The following is a 20,927-nucleotide window of genomic DNA, read 5'->3' as shown; positions in this document are numbered from 1 at the left end:
ATCCACAAAATGCAAATGTTTCTCCAATTTTTTCCACGTCATCACCAGCACTTGATAGTGTCAGATTATGCCATTTTCACCAGTTTGATGGACGTAAAATTGTATCTCGTTGTTCTAATTTGCATTTTTCTGATTACTGGTGAGATCAAACATCTTTTTATGTGTGCCACTGGTCATTCAAATTTCCTCTGCTATGAATTGATGGTTCTTTTGTCCATTTTTCTATTCGTTCGTTAGTGTTTTTCTTACTGATTTTAAGTCTTTGTGGTTATACGTGTTGCAAACATCCTCTCCCAATTTGCATTTTGTCTTTTCCCATTGCCTGTGGTGTTTTGCTGAATAGAGTTTTAAATTTTCACGTAGTCAGATTCCTCAGTCTCTGCCTTGAGGAGCATCCTGTAGAGGAGGCAGCATTTTACCCTTATCCTCTTAGGGTTTTTTGGCCACGCCTGAGAATTAAACTGACCTGAAACAGACTGACAGGAGAAAAGCAGACAAACATGCATAAGTTTTACATGACACAGGGTCCCTCATAAGGAAATGGAGACCGAAAGCAATGGCAGACCCTACGTGCTTTTATACTGGGTTGAGCAAAGAGAGGCAATTGTGGAAAAGTAATGAATTATGTAGGGAGGCTGAAGGCAGATAAGAATTATTTTAATAAGATCTGTGTGTGCAGGATTCTCTAAGCTTATTCCTCCTTGAAGGATGTTTCTTTTCCCCTGGTGCTGGGAGGGCATCCTTCACATGGGACTCTTTTTCCCCTGATTGAGGAAGAAAAGGGGAGATTAGAACGCTCTTCTCACACCTGCTGTTTTTCAAGTGCCTTTAGCTCAAAGGAGTCCTTACGCCAAAGTGGCATATTTTGGGATGGTATATTCTGTCACTCTGCAATCTTTAGAGTCTTCCTTTCTTCTGTTTTTCTTTTAAGTCACACCAAAATAAACAAACCAATAAATAAATAAATAAAAATCAGCAATTCTTTGATAAAAGGTGTTCCATGATTTGTCGTAATCTTTCGGCATTCCTAGAATTTATCTTTATTGGCCTTCACACTCTTTTGTTCAGCTGCGTTCTGTAAGCTCAGTTAAAAATGATTTTTCTGCCTATGCTCATTGGGCCTGACCCGGATAAAGTGATTAATAAAAGTTAGCAAATAGATGGTGCACACAAGCCATTCCTGCCTTAGTAGATGTTGCTACTTGACCAAGTTAATTTCTTCACTCATATACCCATATATTCATTTATCCAACAACCAATCTACTACGTGCCTGAGCCTGGTTGTCATCTTTTCAAACCACTTTTATTGGAATTGGCACTTGTGCACATTTGTCATCCTAAGATGATGTGTTTTTGTGTGTGTGGCTCTTCACAGATTTGTGGATGAGCATGATTCTTATCTCTTAGGACCAGTTGGGCCTTGTTTTTCCATGATTTGGGACTGATGACGTAATATGGAAAAATCTGTTTCTTGAACATGTAGAAATACTGTTCAGTAAATTTGTTTAGGTCATATTTTCTTTTGGTGGGTGAGGTATTTCCTTAATAACTTTCTCAATTTCCTTCTTCATTATTATTTTCATGTTTCTGACATCTTGTTTTGCAAATTTATTTTATATTTTGTATTATTGTCCATTTGGCTAAACATTTCTAATTGATTATCACAAACTGTGCATTTCAATCATTTATATTTTAAAATCCTTTATATCAATTGTTAAATTGCCAGTCTTGTTTTTAACTTTGTTGATTTATGCCTCTTCTTTTATTTATTATATTTCCAAGGGTTTTAATCTATCTTCCAAACTTTTTAGAGAATGAGCACTTAAATTTATTATTTCCTCTGATTTTTTGCTTTCCAGTGTATTTATTTCTGTCCTTCACCTTTATTATTTTCTATTTTGCCTTATGTTGACTCTCTTCTTTTTGTAAGGTTTTCAATCGAGTGCTTAGTTCACTGATTTCGTATTTCTACAATGCACCCCGTCTTCACCGCTGGCCCTGATTTGTTCGCACGCCTCTCACGTCGCTAGGTGGTGGTTTCAGTTTTACAGCATTCCACAGGTTATCGTCATGTTCTTAATTTCCTACTTGGCCCTGTTGCTTACAGAAACTTTGCTGCTGTTGTTAGAAGTTGTCATCCATTTATTTGTCTGTTGTAAATTTTTATTTTTATTTAATTTTAAGCTCATAGAAATGTTAAAGACTAGTATGAAGAACTCCTGTACCCTTTACCCAGATTCATCATTAGTTTATATTTTCCTTGCTTGCTTTATTCATTCTCTCTCTACATATTAAGCTTTTTATGAACCATTTGAAAATAAGTTGCAGATGTACATGCATACATACCTAAATATTTCAAAGTATATTTCCTAAGATAGACATTTTTCTCTTATTAAAAAAAGGAAAGTTAATAGTTGAGAAAATTGGAAAGTTTCTTATTGATGCTTCATCATAATCACAGTGATAACATGATTATCTAATTCAATAGTGCATATTCAAATTGTCAGTCATCCCAATATTGTCTTACAGATAGCATATATATACTATAATATATACTATATATGATATATATTTATATTTAGGTAAATACATTTATATAATCTAAATTTATAATTTATATTTAAATTAAAAATTTATTCAAATTTATATTTTATTTTATTTATAATATATATGTGTATATAGAGAGACAGAGAGACATCAAAAGTGTTTTAGAATTTACGGTAACGACGATGACAGTGGCAACAACTGAAATGACTGCATGTGTACAGCAACCACCACCCCCACCCACAGGGCACTCAATATATTACTATTTATCAACAGTATATAATATTATTATATACTGTTTATTAATATTAATATTACTTTATAATTAATATTTATCTCCTACTATGTTCTAAAGAAGTTCACATTTTCATATTTATTATTGCTTTATTCAGCACTTATTATACATTCATAGTAGAAAAATAAAGCAAACTAACAAAAATCACCAGAAATCTCAGGGCATAGAGATAGCCACTGTTAGTATTTAGATGTATATTTTCTAGACTTTTGCTTTCAATCAACAAAACTTCTGGACTTTTTTTACAGTTAAATAAAATATGAGTACATTAAAAATATGGCATCACCCTGTATGACATTTGGTTTAAGCATTCTTTTAAGTCTTAGTATTATATTATTTTACAGACTTTATAGCTCATATTCATAACAACTTTGCAAAGTAGAGCCACATTTTTAGATGAAGAATCCAAAGTTCAGAGAGGTTCAGTAAATTGCCTAGGTCACACAGCAGTAAGGGGTGGAGTTATAATCCAAACCCTGGACATTCTGCCTCCAAGGTGATAGATTAGGTCACTATTTTGCCCAAGGCTCCTTTCATTGTTTTTACTTATATTATTAACATTTAGTTTTATCGCATAGTGGTGAGAAAATATATCTATGTAGTTTTCCTCTTAATTCATTTTTGGGGCCTTAGTTGAGAGTTAGTATATATGTACCAATGCCCTATACATTGAAAGAATGTATAGTCTATGTTGTTTTGAGTTCAGTGTGTGTCTACTGGTTCTAACTTATTAATTGTACAGTATTCATAACCTCTATGTTACTTTCCAAATTTATATCTGTTTTTGTCACATCTTCAATGTCTTCTAAATTTTTTGTTTGTCTATTTAATTTTTAAAATTGTCTAACTTTCGTCTTAGCCTGATAATGAATTAACACCTCCCATTACAATTGGTTGTTTCTTATTTATTCTTTCTCTTTGCGTTTCTAACTTTGGTAATCCATGTCTTCGCTGTTGATTTTATATTTTTCATTATAATCACGAGCCTCTTTGTACCCTCCCTCCACCTTTGTGACTTCAAAATTTCTTTTATATGATATCAACTTTACCAACTGTTTTCTTTTTGTTGTATGAGTTTCCTCAATAAAACTTTTTATTTTTAGCTTTCCTGCACCTTTTTGTTATAAATAACTATTTTTAAGAAACAAACATATTGTTGGGTCTTATGTGTTAATCCACTAAGAGAATCTGTCTTTTGAGAAATGAATGGCCTAGTTTCCGGCCTCCTTTGGGATGCAGACGGTGTAGCTACACGAGCTGGGCTCCCAGCTACGAGCTGTGTGCTTCCTGTAAGGTACTTAAGTACCCGGTGAGGCAGCTCCCAGTTTCCTCATCTGTAATATCGTGTTAAGAAGAGTACCAACCTCACAGAGTTGTTGTTAAGATTTTATGAGATCAAGAACACTCAGGAATAGAAGCATATTAAACTATTATTTGTAAGATGTAACTGCCATTATTTGCTATTAAAAATAGCATGCCTGGAAATATCATTCAAAGCAAGGTTCTTGGCAATCGCTTATAAAGCAAGTCCCTTAAAACAAAGATCTATGCTCAAAATGGGGGTAATTAGCTGCATGCTTTTCTCTAACCACGTCTCAAATTTCTCTCTGAGACAGCGGGAACAACTTACAATAAAATTGCTGAGAGGCAGTGGTCCAGCGCCCCTTAGGTTTCGGTTCAACTTGTCTGTCTACTTCTGGCCGCACTGTGGAGTTTCACAGCTGGACTTAAAATTCAGCCACGTCAGGAATCGCTGCCTCGCTCTCCATTTAATTGATTGCTTGGGTGGTACAGAGAAGCCGTTTGCTCTCCTGATGGGTATTGAAGCTGCAGACCTAGTCAGCCTCGGCTCTTCTTAGGAGGCACGGAAAAACTGAAACTAAGAAAAACAAACGGAGCGAGGATGGATTTTCGACTTCCCGGATCGTGTCACTTGCTCATCCTGTGAAAGCCGTCTGCTTGGCAGCCAGATGTGAGGACCCAGTCTTAGCCTGTGGTTCTCCTTCCAGCCCTGCACCACTGGGACCTTGGCTGCAATGACAGCTGCAAGAAGTCGAAACTGATTCTTAGTTGCCTCTGCTCCTGAGGACCAAAGAGGGGCAGAGAGAAAAGCTAAAAAGTCGGAGGTTTAAAATAGAGCCCATTTTTAACTTTTCAAAATGGTCTTGGTGTTTTCGGATCCAGATAACCTTAAATCAGACAATGCTCTATTACCAGCTGAAGAATAAATATTGTATAATATTGTGATGTGATAAACTCCAGAATGACGTGGTCTATTTTCAGTTGGACGAGCATCAAATCTCTGGTGGCTTCTATCTGACCACTCAGGGGAGGTGCGGGTTCCTTTCCCACCTGATGAAACAGAGCAAGTGCTGCTCTGACGACAGTCATCATCTCGTCTCTTGTTAAACATATGCTTCCAAGATCCTCCCTGAGATTCTGGCACAGCGGGTCTGAGGTGGGGCCTCCAGTCTGAGTCCTTTACGTTAGAAAAGCTTGGGAAATATCCGATTAGACCCAGGGGATAGTCTGTTTTTAGAATCAGACGGCTCTGGGCTTAAATCCTGGGTCTTTCACTTACTGGTTATTTAGTCCTGCACAAATTACTTAACCTTCCTTCACCTCATCTGAAAAAAAGTGGAGATAAAAAACATCTACCTCAAAGCGTTATTGAGAGGATTAAAAGGACTAAACCCTTTATAGCATCCACTTTTCTGGGTGCCGCTAAATCACTTCTACCTGAGTTAATTTGAAGATTGTGAACTTATTTAGCACACAGGCATCATGTTTTTTTTTTTTTTTTTAACTTCTCTTTTCCATTAATTCAGCATATATTTGTAAAGCTTTTACTGTGTGCAAGAAACTGGGATTCCCAGAACCCATTAAACACCTCCCTGATGGTAATGACATGTCCCCGTGGCCCACCCCAGGCATTTGAACAGACATGTTAGCAGCTTTCATACAGCAGGCCCCTAATTATTCAGGGAATTCCCTGAGATTGGGAGTGTCATGCCCCCCCTTTTTTTTTTAGGAAGATTAGTCCTGAGCTAACATCTGCCATCAATCCTCTTTTTTTTTTTTTTTTGCTGAGGAAAACTGGCCCTGAGCCAACATCTGTGCCCATCTTCCTCTACTTTTTATGTGGAACACCTGCCACAGCATGGCTTGACAAGTGGTCCATAGGTCTGCATCCGGGATCCGAATTGGTGAACCCCAGGCCACCCACCAAAGAGGAACATGCAAACTTAACTGCTGCACCCCCCAGGCTGGCCCAGGAGTATCATGTCCTTATCCCTCCCTTGTACCAGAAATTCCAGTTTTCTTGAATCCAATCGTATGTGTATATATATATATATATATATTTTTTTTTTCCCCTCTGTAGTTGAGGTATTTTTCCCTCTAGCTTTATTGAGATATTATTGACATATATGTAAGTTTAAGGTATATAATATGATGATTAGATACATGTATACATTGCAAAATGATTATCACAATAAGGTTAGTTAATATCTCCATCTCTCCACATAATTATGATTTTTTGTGTATATGGTGATAACATTCAAGACCTACTGTCTTAAAAACTTTCAAGTATGTTATACAGAATTGTTAATTATAGTCACCATGCTAGACATTAGATCCCTAGATCTTATTTATCTTATATCTGGGACTTTGTACCCTTTGACAACGTCTAAAAATATGGAATGCTTCGTGAATTTGTGTGTCATTCTTTAGCAGGGCCATGCTCATCTTCTCAGTATAGTTCCAATTTTAGTGTATGTGCTGCTGAAGTGAGCACCACGTATATATTTTTTTCTTCAACAGAAAATATACATTTAAATTATTCTACTTGATTTTTACGCAGAATGTTTTCCAGGAGTTTTGCATTATGTGATTTTCCCTTTCGGGACAGAAAAACCCTTGTACTTTTTTCTTCCAACCTAATAGCAAAAATCCAATGGATTTCTGAGGAATATATTTATATTTTCTTTATATTTAGCCTTGCTTCAAAAGGATTTAAGGCACTTTTTAAAGATACAAACAATGCAAGACATATTAAAAAGAAATTTAGGTAGGGTGGGAAAAAGAAGGTGAATTCATGAATGAAGCTATATATCAATTACGTGGTGCATTGTCCTTTTCGCTTTCCAGTTGTGGGCCAGATATTTGGCTCTGAATTCTCAAGCAGTCATTGCAAACCCTCTGCAGATAAAAGAGGAAGGTGACGATGCTCAAACCAATTATTAGGATGATCATCGATACGAGTCCTGAACATTGTTTTAACTTTTCCACTAGCCCAAGACTTTAGGTCCTATTCAACATTAGGGTCATTAAGAATCTAAGAAAGGTCATGAAGTACCATGGAAAACTACGTGCTCTCTAACATTCCAGCCACATACAAAGTGGACTAGGGAAGAAGGAGGCCTCTTGCTGTAGAGGAGATGGTAGCTGGGTAGAAGAGCTGAGCCAAGGATCAGCCAATCCCCTGGTCCAGAAGCCGTAACCATGGCAACAATAGTGATGGCAGCTCTACTCCTACCAGCAATGACACCCTTAAGAGGCACAAGCCAACAGAGGAGCCTGTCATACTTCTGAGCTGGGCTCTTGGTGAGGGAAGTATGTGTAATTTTTATGCATAATCACTGGGAGAAAATAAACAGCCTCTCTCACGTTAACCTTGCAAACACAAATCTACAAAGTAAAAGCAAATGTCCAGCCACACAGCCTGGCTGAGGCCAGGTGTGAGTGTCTTGTGTAGGAAACCTGCAGCCTGCCTCAGATTTGCCTTTTCTTTTCTTTACTTTCTAGTAACAGAGCTGCTCAGGACTTTCAACAAGAAAAGCCCAGAAGAGGGTAGCTGCTTTTGAAGCCACCACTCATGTCTGCCTCATTCATTTCAAACAGAAGTGCTGCTCAAAGAGACGAAGGCCTGTGTACCAACAACAATGCCCATTGCATCCTCTTGCCATCAGGGGCGATGTGGTGGCTTTTGATTCTGCACAGAGGCTGCTTTGTTTCAGAAACTGATTGATGGTTCTTCAGAGTAAAGGAGGCAATGCGAACAAACGAGCGGAGCCCCTGGTAAGGCAAGGTGCTTCAAGAGAAGGGCCTTGAAGGCACTTAAAATAAAGGTAAACACAGCCCTCCATGAAAGCAAAGAAGTCTGGAAGGCGTTGAGCTGATCCTGGTTGATAATTTGTAGTTCTTAAGGATCTCCACGTCCTTGTGCAAACACACATAATCTCCTCAGAGACAGCTGACTTGGGATTTTAGACTTTTTGGTGGAGGAAAAACAAAGTGAAATCCAAATAGAGGTGATAAAGCAGGAAAAACTGATTGAAATAAAATACACATGTGGTCTGCGTTGAGTTTAAGGCAGTGAAACAGAAAACAACGCATTGAAACAGTTGGAATGAGGCATCTCCTAGAGGCGAGGGTATGTGACATGGAAAGGCCTGCAAAGGCTCACCATAAACACGGTGGGCAGTGTTAGGTTCTGCTCTGCACCAGTGAGGAGGGGTGGGCCTCCTCTTCCAGTAAACCCTTGTCCTTCCCCTTTGCATAACAGAAACAAACCAGTTAAAAATCAACATGAGCAATCTACCCACAGTCAATACTTTTATAAGAAAACCCTATCAAACTTCCTGTCAGTCAGCATTCTTCATGAGTCCACGTGGCGAACACGTTGCTGGTTCAGGAGATGATGGGGATAAGGTGGGGGACCGGCCAAGTTAAATGAAGCAGGAATCCTTGTCTTGGTCAGTGGTCCTTACACACCACATTCTCATAAAATATATGTGTGTGTGTGTGTGTGTGTGTGTATAAATCCACCTGCTTGATGGTATTCCACTGTGTAACTAAATTAGGGTGAATATCTCAGTTCTACAGAAAAAAAGTTGATCAAATCAGCCAGTCTTGGTTTCCCACTCAGCAGCCATTCTCTCCGTCAGTTTTGTTGTTGCTGAGCCCGGTTTTGATTGGGAGTCCTCCTGCCCCTGCTGTGACTGGGAGAAGGGTGACCTATCCTGAACTCCAAGAATAAACCCTGATCTTGTTTTTTAGTGGAAAGTGAGGTAGGCAGAATGCTCGGATGGCTCCCATGATCTTCACCCTCTGGTCTTACACCCGTGGTTATGGCAAAAGGCGGAGAACCTGGGTGGGCTTAATCTAATCACACGGGCCCCTTAAGAGCAGAGTTTTCTTTGGCCGGTGGCGGAAGGGAAAGTCAGAGAGATTGGAAGTGTAAGGATTCAGCACACCTTGCTGGCGTTGACGATGGAGGGAGCCACGTGCAAGGATGGAGAGTGGCCTTGGACTTAAAAGCGACCCTGGTGAACAGCCAGCAAGGCCCTTGAGATCTTAGTCCTACAACAGCAGGGAACTGCGTTCTGCCAACAACGAGCCCGGAAGTGAATTCTCCCTCAGGGCCTCGGGCCCTGGCTACCACCTTCATTCCAGCCTTGTAAGTACCTAAGCAAAGAACCCACTCAGGCCTTCCCGACTTCTGGCATGCAGGACTGTGAGAAAATAAAGCTGCTGAGCCTGTGGTTATTTATAACGCAGCCACAGAAAACTAAGAAAGCTACCCATAGGGAGCATCAAGAGATCTGTATTTCTGCTCAGGAGGAATTCGTTTTCAGCGCTGACCCTGATCAGGAATCAGAAAGTTACCGTGGCAGAGGCTGTTGATTGGCTATCCAGGAGCCACTCCCCCTTTTCCCCTTGTGCCCCCGTCTGTGAGGAAGGTGGCAAATTCCAGATTCTTGCCTTCCCTGCTCCCCTGTGGCTGCGCGGTCCTGTGACCTGGATCTGCCTTTGGACAGAGTCCTGGGAGCACGCAAGACTAGAGCTGGAGCAGCTGTTTTACAGCCAGGAAGTGGCAAGCCTAAGGATGGTAGAGTGGAAGGAAAGAAAGATCTAGGTTTTTTCGGGACAATATATTTTTTTTCTCTTATGACAATTTTGAGCTAAGATGCCAACCCTGGAATTGCCTGCTTTCACGTGTCTTGTTATTTGTCTTTATTGATTGTCATTTTTAGTTTTCTGTTGCTTGAAGCTGAACATGTCCTTACTGATACCTTACCCTTCCTACCAAAAAAGTGTAGGAGGGGGAGCGTAGAGATCTCTGAGGGGGCGGTTGAGGACAGGCTTTTGTCACAGGTAGGAAAAGGTCCATAGCTGTCCAAGGACATGAAGGACAAGTGTTCCCTGAGATTCTTTCCCAATGCAGAAAAGTTTAGCTGGTCATGGGCCTATGCTATATACTAAGTACTAGTCATATAGTCTTGGACCATCCCTCCGAATTTGGTGAGCTTCAGTTTACCCATCTGTGAAGTGGGATAACAACACCTTCGTCACTTGGTTTCATGAGGATCAGATTTGATTGTGCATGTGAACTTGCTTTGGAAACTTTAAAGGGCAGCTCTGGTGTAAGGTCAGAGCCCAGCTTGGTGTCGGGCACATAGTAGGTGTGCTCAGTAAATATTCGTTGGGTCAATGGGCGGTGCCCGTTTGTTCGCATCAACGGTTGTTGTTTGCTTTGCGCTGTGAGCTTGGGGGTTGGGCCGCTGTCTGACGAATTGCTCCACAGAGCACCTGCTCCAGACAAAACTTAAAGGAGGCTTTTATTAGATGCTTTCTTCTTGGCGGTGATGTATTAGGTACTGCAGCCTGGATGGAGAATTCAGCTTTTGTTTTCCATGTATTTTCTGCTAAATATGCTGTGACATGGTGTCTGTTTTGGTCAGGGACGCTGTCAATTATTCCTCTCCCATCCCGACTTTCTCTATGATTTAGGGTGTGAAGACATCTGGTGGCTTTAACCTATCCCTGTTGTGTGAGATGCTTTGGCTCCAGTCAACAGGGCTGTGTCCAAGGCAGCCTGGACCCCTGTGAACTCCCAGGCTGCTGAATCAGTCATTTGCCAGGTGACAGGTGGTGTCTTTAAGACATTGTGGAGCAAAAGGAGACAGTCGCACCTGGCACCTTCAAAGCCTCACTAGGCCAGACAAACCAGGAAACTATCTGCTTCCTTCAGGCTTGTCCCCTGTAACATCATCCACTTTTCCTACTCCTTATCCCTGGTTCTTATTTCACGCATCCACTTCTGGATTTAATCAACTCTCCTGGATTTAATCCTGGCTCACCGTGTGTCTCCTTGATTCTCTGACACTAAGCTCTCCCTGCTTTCGTCCTGCTGTGCTCCGTGCCACACTGGATGTGAAACACGCAGAAACACCACTGAGGGCCTACAGGTAGGCATCCAAGAAAGACTAGTTTCAGGTTGCTCCCCAAAAGGAATGATATTGGAATAAGACAGGAGAGAAGAGGAGGTGCTCAGGAGCTAGAAAGCATATGACTAGTGAGACTGGAGCCACTGCAGTCTTGATGGCTTCATGAGTAACAGAGACGTTGAACATATATTTAAAGACCAAGACATAGATTGCGTAACACTGATGAAATAGGAAGCGGCAGTGCGGGGCGCAGTGTGTGGCAGCAATGAGAGCACAGCCAAGAGGAAGAGAGGCAAAGAACTTCCTGACGCTGAGGAGGCAAAACCGTGGGCTGGAAACAGTGGGGTCGACTGTAAAGAACAGGCACCAGGCTCAGAAGATAGGAATTTGAGACCTGCTCCGTCTCTTACTCTTTCTGTGGTCCAAAAACCCCTTGTGCCTCAGTCTCCTCATCTGTCAAGGGAGACCCCAGCCCTTCTGGCCTCACAGGGTTATTGCCCATTTTTGATGATCTAAAATGAACATGCAATAGTACAGACAATACTGTAAAAGTATCATGTACATTAAAGCCCTTGGCATCTTTGGTTTCTTTCCGTATGTTTGATATAAACCTTGGCTGAGACGGTTCCTAGGTTCTTCCTTTTCTCCCTCAAGCTGCCACCTCTCCTCCCCTGTGGCAATGATGAGAGTTATGGGCATGGCCTTGAGGAGGACATTCCTTAATCAGCAGCAGGAATGGTGACAGCTCCTTAGAATGGGTTACAGAGCATCCCACACCCCAAGCGAGGGCTCAGCAGTTCAGTCGTGAACATACACAGCTTTTGAAGAGCTGGATTAAAGACACGGATGGTCTTAATTTACAGGCACAGGTCAGTTTGGAAGAAAAAATGAGCCAGTGAGGAAAACTGGCTTGAAAATAGGTCAGCATCTCATATATTCCTAGAGTTGGGAGGAGACCTAGCAGTTGCCTGATGGATGGCTGCCCGGAGTCTGACGGAACCCTGCAAGTAAGGGGCTCCCGGCCTCAGGACGCAGCACCCCGGCTGGACTGCTGGTTTCTCCCCTCACGCATCCTACTGCCTCATCCTCCGCCTCACCTATTCCCCCACCTCTGTCCTGTGAGACCCACAGCACACGTTTATGCCCTTTTCCACAAGACCATCCATCAAATGTTTCTCTCTCTTTTTTAAATTTTTTTAACATTTCTGGACCTCTCCATTTGTTTCTGTTTAACTACTCTCTTTTAGACATACTCAACATATTCAACTCAACTTGTTCTAACTTAATTTTCTAATGAGACATTTTTTTAAGCACCAGCACTTAATAAATCTTTTTTTTAAAGATGGGCACCTGAGCTAACATCTGTTGCCAATCTTTTTTTTTTCTTCTTCCCAAAGCCCTCCAGTACATAGTTGTATATTCTAGTTGTAGGTCCTTCTGGTTGTGCTGTGTGGGACGCCGCCTCAGCATGGCTTGACGAGCAGTGCCATGTCTGTGCCCAGGATCCAAACCGGCAAAACCCTGGGCCGCTGAAGCAGAGCGCATGAACTTAACTACTTGGCCACAGGGTGGGCCCCTAATGAAACCTGTCATTTTAAGTGCATTGTATATTCATACACAGTTGTAAGGAATAATACAGAGAGATCCCATGTGCCCTTTACTTAGTTTCCCCTAGTGCCCAGCAGCTGGTAAATATTTGCTGAATAAGCAAATTGACTCCCAGAAACATGAAATTGGCTGCTTGATTCAGGCAGTGTTGTGCTGGGTCCTGCGGCATAATGAGGAGGAACATGAGGGGATGTGAACCACGACAAGAATCGCCTCCTGCCCCGTGCAGATCCCAGGGCCCGACTCTGGGCACGGCCCGGTCCACCTGCTCTTCTCTCTGGGCCTTACCCTCTGGGGTGCCAGGTCCTCTGCAAGTCAGTCCCAGTGGGACCAGCTGGAGTTTTTTCTGTCACAAGCCTGTTTCAGAGGCGAGCCAGAGCATATGAACCCTCCCCTCACCCAACCCAGACACATACACCATTTCCTACATTTCCTAAAGGAAAGCCATTTTTGTACCTGTCAGAGGTGGACGAGAACTATCCACATATTCAAATCCACCTCTCATGACAGTTCTATTTTTCCTGCCTTGGTTTAAAAATATTACTTTTTCATCAAAATTGAAAATAGCAACAAAGGAAACCTGAGAACTAGGTGAGGTTGGGTAGGAGTTAGCAATGCTCCAGAGATGAAAGCAAAATATTTTAATACTGTGGCCAGCAGCTCGTGTGGGCACGCACCCACTTCCTGCCTCCCCACCCCCACCCCCACGTCGCCACCTCATCCTTGCCTCACAAAACTCAGCTGGGTTTTTCCCATGGCTGCTGTGCACAGGACTGGCCCACACGAGCCCAGATGGCTGCCTTTATGATGGCTCCGTGATGCCTCATTACCCGTATTATGTACTAGTATGTGCGTCACATGTTAAATGAACGGTATTGACTGTGCTACGGTAATGGATTGGCTAGTTACTCTCTTTCAGAGCAGTTACTCAGGCTTGCCATCTGGCGAATCTAATAACCAGGTGGTGAACCTAAATAACCTCACTTTGACGAGGGTAGAAGGGACCCCAGTTGGCTCTGTTCATGCCATCTGCAGCCTCCTTCTTTTGGAGCGAGATGTCCAGAGAATCAGAGTCATGTTATTTCTTAATCGAGTAGCTATTTGTATCAGAAACACTCCCACTTCATTTATGCAGAACTCTGCTCTCTGGCATCTTCACCAATTTAGAGTATGTGCAGGAGCAAGGAGGCAAAGCCAAAAAAGGCTGTGTGCAGCGGAGACGCAAGGAGGCCCGAGCCCTAAAGTTCCTGGACCTCCCTCACAAGAAGCTCCCTGGAGCCTCCACTCAGAAAATATTTACTCTTACCACTCAGTGAGAACCACGGAGTTCATGGGATTCCCAAGGATTCAGTATATTGGAAGCTGCAGAGTAGAGGGGAAGGGAAGGGGATAACAGCAGACGCTTTGACAAATAATGAGGAATGCCTCAAGATGCTGAAACTATTGAAAGCAGATCTAAGAACGAAAAATACAGCAAACTGGCGTGGTTTAGGGAGGGGCAAAGTGTGCTACAGCCCTTGACTATTACCCAAGGACGCCACAGTGCAATAATGGATACAACACAATAAACCCGTGTCTTCAGCATTGTTAATTACGATCAGCAGACAGCACTTTAGGGGCAGAGCCCTATGTCATCCATCATGGAGATGTCCTCTTCAAATGGTTACAATAACAATGTTAGATACTTAGGGAATTAAACACGCAGGTCTTTCAGAAAAATCATGGATCCACGAGTAAAGTGAATTCAAATATTACGTAAGGTTTTTGCAAAGACCTGTATTTTCATTATCATAAAGTAAGCTTCATTGAAGAAAATTTAGGAAAATATATAAGCAAAAAGAAGAAAATAGAACATAGCTATAACCCTCACCTCCAAGATATAATCAGTGTTAATATTTTGTTTGCTGTCTTATATTTGTATTAAATTTGTATTATATTTCACAGGTATGTCTATATTTGTATCCATTCATCTATCTGTCACCAGCCTGCCTACCTAATTAGTTGGAGCTGATACATAAGAAACTGAATCACACCACTTTGTAACTCGCTTTTACACCCCATTGGTGCGCAGTAAGAAGCTTTTCATGCTGATAAGTAAACCTCTTCAGCATCATTTTCTCGACTGCACTGTATTCTGTGATATGATGGCGATCCAAGGGGGCATGGTAATTTAGTCATGACTCTAAAAAGCATATATTGCACAGCAATATCTGGGAAATAAAAAACTGTGATCCTTATGAACAAGCAGGCGTGGAGACATCCTCTTTAACCCCCGCCAGACCATGCCACTGCTGCGGTAACAGAATTGAAAGCTTCAAAGCTGGGCCTTTTCGTCTTCATGAGACACACCGGCTGCTTACTGCTTGTCAGGGACTTAGAACCTGGTGCCTGTGAGGATGCTATTGGCTGTAAATAACAGAAAACCCAACTCAAAGTAGCTTAAGAAATAAGAAATATTATCTCACATTATAAGAATCCTGGAGATAAGGCTGTTCCACAGCTTATCTCAAAGGTATCACCAAGGATTGTGTTCGTCCGTCTTTTTTTCTCTCCTCAGAGGGTCCTAAAATTTTGGCAGCTGTTCTAGGTGCCACATGAAGACGTGATAATGTCCAGAGACAGAAAAGGGGATGGTCTCTTCTTTGTGTCTCTTTAAAAAATTCTTATTTTTAATTGTGGTAAAACACACATCACTTAAAATTTACCACCTTAACCATTTTTAAGTGTGTAGTTTGGTAGTGTTAAATATATTACATTGTCGTGCAACAGATCTCCAGAACTCTTTTCATCTTGCAAAACTGAAACTCTGCATGCATTAAACAGCGGCTCCCACTTCCTCTGCACCCCCGGCTCTGACACCCACCCTCTGCTTTCTGTCTCTATGACTTTGACTGCTCTAGGCACCTCATGTAAGAGGAATCATACGGTATTTGTCTTTTTGTGACTGGCTTATTTCACTTACCATAATGTCCTAAAATTTCATCCATATCGTGGCACATGTAAGACTTTCCTTCCTCCTTAAGGCTGAATAATATTCCACTGTGTGTATATACCACATTGTGTTTATCCATCCATCAATGGACACTTGGGCTCTTGCCACCTTTTAGCTATTGTAATGCTGTTATGAACACAGGTGTGCAAACATCTCTTTGAAACCCCGCTTTCAGTTCTTTTGGCTCTATATCCAGAAGTGGAATTACTGGATCACATGGTACTCCTGCTTTTAATTTTTTTGAAGCATCTCTGTACTGTTTTCCATAGTGACTATACCATTTTACATTTCCATCAACAGTGCAAAAGGGTTCCCATTTCTCCACATCCTTGCCAATACTTGTTTTCTTTCTTTCTTTCTTTCTTTTTTGGTGAGGAAGATTGTCCCTAAGCTAACATCTGCTGCCAATCTTCCTCTTTTTGCTTGAGGAAGATTGTCACTGAGCTAACATCTGTGTCAATCTTCCTCTATATTATGTGGGACGCCACCACAGCATGGCCTGATATAACTCATTTGTTTAGACCGAGCAGCACATCCCTGGGCTGGGAGCCGGTCGGCCGGCCCCCACTAAAGCATGGCCACACTGAGAGGGTAGACTGTGGTCCTGTTAGGAAGGAGGAGGCCACATGAGTGAATGTCACGCTCTGACTTCCTTTGACTATGTGGCCTAGTCGAGATGTGGGGCCCATGGTACTTTACCTCCTGAGCTGAAAGTTCGGTAATTTGCCTAAGCAAGGAAGCAGTATAAATCCCATTGTGTTTGTGCGTGTGTCCATGTAGATGTTGCCTAAGCTTAACCAAAAGAGTGCTCCACAATACGATCAATTTGAATAATTTGAGAAAGTGTTTTTCATGTAAATATAAAAAACCAGCAACAAAAAAGCTCTCATACTAAATCACCTCCTTACCTGATGAAGTATAAGAGAGAAGAGGAAAGAGATGGCCCACTCACAAAGAAACTTTTCATGGCCTCAGCATCCTTCCTCCTGGAGGGGTCTCCCCGACCCCACACACGTTTTAGGGACTTCAAATAGGAATGAAATGACTCTACATTGAATGCCACTGTTTGCTCCTCACGGTGAAGAGCAGTGCTTTTTAACTCTTAAACTCTACTGTGCTAACAGCTCACCTGGAGACGTTAAAATGCAGACTTGGGTTCGCCAGGGCTGGGTGGGGCCTGAGAGTCTGCTTTTCTAATCAGCTCCCAGGCGATGCTAATGCGGCTGGACTGAGACCCACAGTGAATAGTGGGCCTCAGTGGAGGGCTTGTAAACACCCAGATTGCTGGGCCCTGACACCAGATCGTCTGATTTCCTAGGTCTGGGCTGGGGCCCAAGGATTTGCATTTCTAACCTAAGTGATGCTGATGCTGTGGGGACCACACTCTGAAAACCACCTGTTTGGAGGACAGTCGCTGGAGCCCGGAGACTAGCTTTGTACCTAGAGGCCCACTGTATCCCTGTGTAACCTCAGCAAGTTGCCTAATCTCTGTACCTCAGTTTCCTTATCTGTAAATCAGGGATGATCGTACCATCTGGGTTGAGAGGTGCTGCCTATGAATTATGTAACGTTAATAGTCGGAATTCGTCATTCTTTTCAACCAGGCCGGATTGAACTGTATATGTTTGCTGCTTTTTGGACAATCTTTCGGGAGGCGAGTACCGCTCTCCCCAGCATATTCTGAGAAGCCCTCTTCTTTCACTTGTTGTGCCCTAGAGCTCAAAAAAGCTCCCCAGAGCTACTTTTTTTCACCACGCTGTTGATTCCTCATTAAGCGCAGGGATGCTGAGCACCGCCAGCCTTTAACCTGGGAGCCCAGGAAATCCTTATAAATAAAGAATGCAGCAAAACCTAATGAGAACAGCATCGTTTCAGGCTGCAGCAACGAGACTGTCTCCCTCGGCTTCCCGGGAGGGCCTGCTCTCTGAAAGCTCAAAGTCGGTTCTGGCTAGCACGGATTAGAAAGAGCCGTTCCCAGCCTCCCAGGCGGCCCTCTGTCTGAGCTCTTTAATCAGAGGCCCGGCTGAAGTAAAGACAGGAAGTGAGCGGACCCCTGCAGCCAGGCTTTTTACCGGCCTGTGCCTTCAGGCTGGGGAGGGAGCTCAGCGGGCTGGCGGGCCTTTCAGGCGGAGCAGCCAGCAAAGGCCAGAGAGAGCAGAGGCAGTAAGGTGTGTGGCACTACCAGCTGAGGCCCAGCGTGGCTGGGATGTGAGGGGGTGACAAGGTGGGGCCCTAGGCAGGGCCAGGTCACAAAGGGACTTGACTACATGCTGGGAGGTGCCCATAGATTGAGGGAGAAGGGCTGTATTAGGATATTTTTGATTGCAAGTAACAGAAACCAGTTTGCCTTAGCCCAAGCTGAAAGGGGACTTTATTCAAGGACTCAGGCTGTTTCACAGAACCCAGGGGCAGGCTGCAGCATCCCTTGGGAAGGGGCTGGAAAGGGAGCAAAAAGGCATCCAGACTCATTCTCTCCCACTGCCATCCCCTGCCCCCATGTCAGCTTTCTCTGCTTGTACAGTCCACACGGGGCATCAGAAACATCTCTCCCACAGCACCCACGCTGAACTGTCTGGGATTGAACCATCTCAAGAGAGACTGCCCCTCTCTGAGTCCCAGTTTCAAATTTCTGGGAAGGAAGCTCTGATTGGCCTCGTGGGTCAGGTGCTCAGCACTGGTCTCATCAAATGCCGTGGTGGGGAGCAGAGGGACAGCTGCCCAAAATGGCTGCTGGGGGGTCAAGGGCCTGCAATAAAGGGCTTCTTCGTGAACGAGGCTGACACTCAGAATGGACAACCTCAGAGCAAAGGCAGAGCAGACTTCGAGGTCCCTTCCCACCTGCAGTGCTCTGTGTGGACCCTGGTGTGGAACACCTGCTCTCTCCCAGCCAGCATGGGGGGGAAAGTGGAGCAGAGTGTGTGGGTGTCGGTTTGGGATGAGAGGATGGGGGCCTAGCTCCTGGCGCTTGTGACCTCTTTGAAAACAACATGGAGCTGTGGAAAGTGACACAGTCCAGAAATAGCAAAGAGATCAACCTGGCCACCAGCACCTTGGAAGCTGAGAAAATAAAGGACAAAAAACTACCAGGCAAACAGTTCTGCCATAGAACATGAAGAATGCTTCCCTAAAGATAGTCTTACATATCAGACAAAGGGCCAATTAATGGAAATCAAAATATAAGGCAACTTCACCCGCCCATGAGCTCACTCTGTTTTCTTTGTTCCTTCTTCCAGCTTCGGTTCAAATGCACACAGAATTTTACATAGCTTTGGAGAGTATAAACAACATTTTGTATTCCTTGTTACATAATGAGTAGTTTCCACTCTGCCTTATCATCTTCTTAACTATCTTTGTCGGTATGCCATCCTTCAAATTAAGTATATTATACTTTACTTAGCACATAATTAAGGTCTGATTTAAAATTTGAGAGTGTGGAGCTAGAGGCAGTCTTAGGAAATCATTAAGGCCAAGGAAAATGAAACTGGAGAGGAGAGAGATTTCCCGAAGGTCACCGATCTGTGAGTTCCAGGCCCAAGAGTAGATTTCATTCATTTTCTTCATGTGTATGTTGATAGTTACCCACTTGATGTCAGGTGCCAGTACATGGGTCTCATCTCATTTCAAATCTCTTTTCACCACATTGCATGACCTAATTAACATTTGTTAGATGGGAGCCATTTCGTATTTTTTCTTAACAGAGGAAGGCGTGCTTTTTCATCTCACTGTCAGGAAAATAGAGGCTGTGGAGCTGAAATGAGTAACAGCAATTTTAAATCAGACTGCTTTCGTGACTGGTAGATAAGTCAGCGTGCAAAGACATTTCTGTTTCCCAGATTTGGCTTGCCGTCTCAATGCCCTTTGCAAACTCCGCAGGGATTTTAAGCTTTAAGTCTGGTTATAAGCTTATGCAAGCTGTTAGTCACCTTTTTAGATGAAAAGCACCACAGGATTATGCTGGAAAATGTTCCGTGCTTCACCACGGAGCCCTTCGGAGTAATTCAGCTATAGTATGATTTTGAGGGAGAAGTGATCGAACAAATATATTTCAAAACACATTTGCATTTGAAAATGGGAGTTTATCAGCTAAAAGAACTATTCTTGAAAGGTACACATGCAGGGCAAATTTAGAACAAGCAGAACAATTTAGACATGATAGCTACGAATCGCCCAAAAGCTTAAAATACTGAAGCTCTTGATCACGTGGAATCCTGGACATGGATTGAATCATGAATTTCTAGTGTTTTACTTTGGAAAATGTATTGGAAAAGGAAATCTTGTCACTGCTGTATCTCCACAGATCATTCCAAAACATTCTCAGCATGCATCTACCTGCTTGTAAACACCCATTTGACCAGAAACAAACCAGTGGAGGAGCCTAAGCTTCTGGTGTGGTGGAGAGAGTGGTCTCTGGAGTCAGATTGCTTGGGTTGGTATCTTGGTTCTACCACTTACTGGATGTGTGACCTTGGCTGGGTCTCAGTTGGTGCATCTGCAAAATGGGGAGAATCTTCTTTAGCTCAGAATTGTTGTGTTAAATCGTGTAACACGGCACCTCTCAAACTTGAATGTGCACATGCATCACCTGGGATCATGTTAATCACTGCTGGATCACAGAGAAAGACAGACGCTGTCTGATCTCACTTATATGTGGAATCTAAAAAAGCTGAATCATAGAAGCAGAGAGTAGACAGCGGTTGCCTGGGGCTGGGCGGTGAGGGAGATGTTGGTTAAAGGGCGCGAACTTCCAGTTACAAGAGGAATAAGTTCTGGAGATCTAATATGCAGCATAGTGACTATAGTTAACAATACTGCATTAGATACTTAAAAGTTGCTCAGAGAGTAGATCTTAAATACTCTCACCATAACAACAACAATAACAACAATAAAGGGGTACTTATGTGAGGCGAAGGATGTGTTAACTAACCTTACTGTGGTAATCATTTCCCAACATATATATGCATCAAATCATCACATTGTACACCTTAAATTTACGCAATGTTATATGTCAATTATATCTCAATATAAAGCCGGGGAAAAAAAGATACAGTAGGTCTAGGGTGTGGCCTGCTATTCTGGATTTCTAACGAGCTCCAGATAAGGCCTGCGCTGCTAGTCTCCAGGCCACGCTTGGAGCAGAGGGTATGCAAAGTGTCTGTTCCGTGAGGAACATTCGATAGTGCTGGTTGTTATCCGCTGGATGGATTTCTCCTTGTCTTTCTTTCCTACCACACTGCCATCGTTTCTGCCCGCCCAATCT

General features: G+C 42.8%; 1 non-coding gene across 1 annotated transcript; it reads right to left on the bottom strand.

The window, feature by feature from the left end:
• Nucleotides 1–6,529: 6,529 nt before the first annotated feature.
• LOC124236565 (U6 spliceosomal RNA) lies at nt 6,530–6,635 on the bottom strand. Its single transcript, XR_006887796.1, has one exon. It is a non-coding gene; the product is annotated as a U6 spliceosomal RNA (small nuclear RNA).
• Nucleotides 6,636–20,927: the final 14,292 nt, after the last annotated feature.

Source organism: Equus quagga, chromosome 2, assembly GCF_021613505.1.
Source record: "Equus quagga isolate Etosha38 chromosome 2, UCLA_HA_Equagga_1.0, whole genome shotgun sequence".
Taxonomy (NCBI): domain Eukaryota; kingdom Metazoa; phylum Chordata; class Mammalia; order Perissodactyla; family Equidae; genus Equus; species Equus quagga.
Note: the sequence above shows the minus strand (reverse complement) of the source record. Positions and strands in the feature narration are given on the sequence as shown.